Source organism: Saccopteryx leptura, chromosome 2 (genome assembly GCF_036850995.1).
Source record: "Saccopteryx leptura isolate mSacLep1 chromosome 2, mSacLep1_pri_phased_curated, whole genome shotgun sequence".
Classification (NCBI taxonomy): domain Eukaryota; kingdom Metazoa; phylum Chordata; class Mammalia; order Chiroptera; family Emballonuridae; genus Saccopteryx; species Saccopteryx leptura.
The window spans coordinates 293317448-293322601 of NC_089504.1; the positions used below are offsets into that span (position 1 = coordinate 293317448).

Below are 5154 nucleotides of genomic sequence, written 5' to 3' on the forward strand. Positions count from 1 at the left end.
TCTGCCACTAAAAAAAAAAAAAAAAAAAAAAGAAAGAAAAAAAGAAAGAAATAGACTGGAAGGGCTGCTCTCTCAGAGACTGAAGTGACTACAGAAACCATCATTCCTAAGTTGAGCCCTCCCTGCCACCTAAGTTGCAGGTATAGGCAGACACCAAGTCTAAATTTCCATTAACCAGGCAACACCATTCTCACCCCACCCTGGGGATTCTCTGATGCTTTGCCTGACCTAAGCTTCTTTCAGAAGCTAATCCAAACAGGCTTTCGGCATGGGCCCATGCTGTGGACTTTCCTAAAATCTTTCAAAGGTTCACAAACCCCACACAAACAGTAGTTATCCTCATCATGCCCTGTACCTTTTGCTAACTGGCCCCAAGCCTGGTACCAGTGACAGCCAGGCTCAGTCTATAGCATAACCACTCCCTGGTACCTCCAAAACCAGCACAGGCAGTTACCTATCACAGATCACTTTGCAACTCTTCCAAGGTGGCCCTGGCCAGACAAGGCAGTGGCCAGTCTTGATCTGCACTGGAAACTCTCTCAAGAGGCTCAAGAATCAACATTACTGGTGGCCTGCTTCAGATCATACCAGAGCACCGCTTAATTAGTACCACCAACACACCCAAAGATGGAATTAGCAGGCACTAGGATTTGCTAAAGCGTGTCTTGCTTTGTAGGGTAAGCACTCACACAACTGCTTGTCCACTGTAGTTATGGCCAGCCACCAAAATCAGTAAGACTGAGAGTCAGCCTTACCTCAAATACAACAGAGGTACACACACAAACCATGCCAGGAACACCCTTGGATCACCTTACTTAAGGCACAATAAAGAGTGAACAACTGGGCCCCATAGGACACCTACCACATAAGGCCACTCTACCAGAACTGGGAAAAGTACCAGTAGTAGCAGATTCATTTGATACATGGAAACAAACACAAAGAGGCAGCCAAAATTAAGAGACAAAGGGGCATGTACCACACGAAAGCATAGGACGAAACTCCAGCAAAGAATGAAACAATATAGAGACAAGCAATCTGCTAGGTGCAGAGTTCAAAACACTAGTTACAAGGATGTTTAATGAACTTAGGAGAAGACTAGATGATCTGAGTGAGAACTTCAATAAAGAGATAGTAAATATTAAAAAGGGGATAAAAACCATATAAAAGACCTAGTAAAAATGAAGAATAAGATAACTAAAATAAAGAATATATTAGGGGGACTGAAGAGCTGATTAAATCAGATCAGCAATTTGGAAAACATGATAGCAGAAAACACCCAATCAGAACTTAAGAAATGAATATAGTTTAAGAGACCTCTAGGACAACTTTGACATAAAAACATTCACACCATGGGGGTATCCGAGGAGAGAAGAGAAAGAGATTTAAAAAGATTTAAAAGTTATTTGAAGAAATTATAAATAAAAACTTCCCTAAGTTAAAAAATTAGATGTACAAATACAGAAAGCAAAGAGAGTCTCAGATAAGATGAATCCAAAGAGGTCCATACCAACACACATCATAATTGAAAGGCTAAAGATTAAAATGAAGAGAGAATCCTAAATGTGTCAAGAGAAGAAAGTATAGGAGGTCCTCGGGTTATGACAATCTCGACATATGATGTTTCAAGTTTATGGGACACCCACTCCCATAAAAACTTAAAAAAATTCAGACATAAGTGTTTCAGTTTATGCCATTAGTGCTGTACTTATGGACTACTTGGGCAAACTAGTTTGGTTGCACACAGCAGAAGTATATGAAGTAACGCTGTGTATGAGTGAGGGAGTTGGCATGCCCTAGTATGCTTACCAGTGCTATTTTGGACTGTTAAAAGTATAAGTGTTGCACTGGTGTTGCTTTGTTTGGCAGTTTTTTGGCCCTTATTTTTTTTGTTCCTAAGTGAAAATCAGAGTCTTCAGCTCTATAGTGCTTCAAAGAAGAAGAAAGCCATCACGATGGATATCACAGAGCTGCTGGCATCACATAGAGAGGAGCTGTCTGCTGGGCACCTAATGCAGCTGGAGAAGCAGCTCATTGAAGAGGAAGAGATAGAAACCCCAGAACCCAAGAGATTTACTACCAAGAGTCTGGCAGAAGGATTTTCTATGGTAGAGGATAGGTTGACACAATTTCAGGCTGAGGACCCCAGCAATGACAGATTCAGTAAGGTCTACAGAGCAGTTACGGATGCCTTGCAATGCTATAAGCAGGTTTTGGAAGAGAAGAAGTCATCAGCCCTCCATACTAGACAGGACCAATTTTTTAAGAAGGTAGAGAGGCCTGAAACAGATCCTGTACCCTCTACATCAGCTGCTTCTTGAGATCAAACACCTGTAGTACAGATAGAATCATCTCCAGCATCTCCTGCATGTTCCTTGGCAATCCTGATTCACCTGACTCAGTGTCTCCAGCACCTTTTGCAGGCTCTCCTGCCTCTCCAGCTTCCTCCTCCCAGCCAGCCACTCTCTCCCACCTTGCAATGCTCCTTCCAGTGTGAAAGCCAACCATAGAAATAGAGGTAAGGTATTTTTTACACTCATTTTTTGTCACTATTTTGTTACTATTGTAGTGTACAGTACAGAATATTTATGTCATTTTCCTTTTTCTGAGGCTTAGTTGTGTTTTTTTTGTTCCAGATTATAATTTTACAACTTGTTAGGATAGGTAAGTGACTTAGGCAAAAGTGTGTTTCAACTTACACCAAAATTCAGGTTATGTCAGTGTTGTAGAAATGGAACTGTGTCATAACCTGAGAATTCTTGTAGTTGGCTATGCATCAGGGAGCTCCCATAAGATTGTCAGCTGATTTCTCAACAGAAACTTTGAAGACCAGAAGGGATTGATATAAAATATTCAAAGAAATTGAAAGTATTCAAATATTCAATTGAAATATAAAGTATTACAAGAAATGTTAAGGGGTCTTCTTTAAAAATAAGAAGAAAAAATATGAATAAGAAAATATTGCAAGGAAAAATTCTCACTGACAAAAGAAAACACGTAATAAAAACAATGGATCAACCAACACTGAAGTTAGTATGAAAGTTAAATGGCAAAAGTGGGAGATCATGTATAATTTCAACAATAAATTAAGGGATCCACACAAATATATACACATAAAAGAAGAAACAATAATGACAGAAGCAAAAACATTGAGAGTAAAATGGTAGTAATTATACAGTTATAGACTGTATTCAAACTTAAGCAACCATCAACTTAGAATAGACCGCTATAAACATAGCTTGATATACATGAAATGCATGATAACTACAAACCAAAAATCAACAAAAGATTTACAAAACATAACGAGAAAAGAATCCAAAAACAACAAGTTTTGTGTGTACTCCAGCAATGACTCAAGTCCAGACATGTTTTCTCACTGCTAACAAAAGATATGCTATAGATGAAGTTCCCTTTGCAACCCTTGCAGCTTCTGAAATTGCTAACTTTAGTAACATCATCAATAAATTGCTGGAGGCCAAAAGTGAGGTACACAAACATGTGGAGTTTGATTTCCTTATCAAGGGCCAGTTTCTGTGAATGCCTTTGGTCAAACATGAGGAATCAGAAAACATCTCATCAGAAAAGGTTGTGAAAGCAGAATACACTACGTGGAGAAATACACTGCACCTTGGCCAGAGCGATGCCTACTCCATGATGACTGGATCAGTTCAATCAAAAGGGCAGAGGACGGATCTTGACTGTTTTTTATGACAAGACTTCTTGGATCTGGTCCTTGGAAGGAAAGTCAATAATGACAACTGTGGGACATACCAAAGTTTTAAAAGATGTGGCCTGGATAAAAAAAGACAGCTTGTCTTGCCTACTATGGAGCACCTCCCGGGCTGAGACTGTTGTCTTACAGGAGTGGAATGTAGACAGAAACAAAATGAAAGGGCCACACTGCTGTAGAGTGTGTGCTGGAAGTATGGACTCTAGAGCTGTGGATGGCACAGGAACTAAACTTTGCAGTGGCTCCAAGGATAAAATGCTAAAGATCTGGCCTACAGTCTTATAGATGAAGAAGATGAATGGAGGCATGCACAAATGGACCAAGAAAGATACAGAAAACGGAGCAACTACGGCTAACAAGAGACACCTATAGTGAACTTCTCTGGCCACAGGGAAGAAATTTTCTTGGTTCTGTGGTCAGATGTTGAAGAAATCTCCAGTGCATTCTGGGACCACACAATTAGAGTGTGGGATGTTGAGTTTGAAGTCAACTTTGACAAGAGATAAAGTGTTTAACTATATCTCTTATTCATCAGTTTGTAAACGTTTAGCATTGAGAAACACAGATAAGCATATCAGACTGTGGCATCCCTGAACTAAAGATAGTTCTGTGGTGTCGCCATCCCTAACCTCACATACAGGCTGGGTCACCACAGTAAAGTGGTCTTCCACCCACGAGCAGCAGCTGGTTTCAAGTTCTTTAGATAACAGGGTCAGGTGGTGGGACACGAGAGGCTGGAAGCCTCCTCGCTGTGAATGTGCTCATGGAGACCACATTCTGAGTGTGGACTGGACAGACGCAGCGTTACTCCTGAGTAGAGGAGCAGACAGTAAGGTGTATTTCTATAAATATTCACCTACCACTTTCTGCATGGGGGCCTGAAAGTTAATAATAAATTTGACCACAGAGGTTCTTTCTATAAATGTAACAGACAGCAAAAACTCATATTACATTAATGCAGATCACCCTTGGTAATAGTTATTGCTGTCTTTCTTTAATTTTGTATTTGTCATGTCATATAACAGTTTGCACTTATAAAATATAAAATGTGGTTTGTATTCTCTTTAAAAAATGGACAAAAATATCCTATTGTAAATATAATAAATTTTAGGACCAAAAGCTTTAAGATATTTGATCAAAGTTCAGAGCAGATTAGAAGTAGAAACCAGGTGACCTTGTACCCTGCTCACCATCATTGTCATTGTCCCCTACAAGTTCTGTGAGAATCAGTCAAAGCCATGAGATTTAGAAATGTTAGACCTTCCAAAGAATGAAACTTTCAAATAAACATACATATATTTTTATTGTTAAAATATGAGAGTAAAAAGAAAGCATTTACCCATTTCCCTAGCAACTGAAACATAATACGCAGTTGTCTAAAAGGTGATCATATTGAAAATTGGACAATTAATATTTGGATCAATTAA

General features: G+C 39.3%; 1 pseudogene; it reads left to right on the forward strand.

Moving 5' to 3' along the window:
* Positions 1 to 3345: 3345 nt before the first annotated feature.
* On the forward strand, positions 3346 to 4609 carry LOC136393512 (ribosome biogenesis protein WDR12 pseudogene; annotated as a pseudogene).
* The last annotated feature ends 545 nt before the right edge of the window (positions 4610 to 5154 follow it).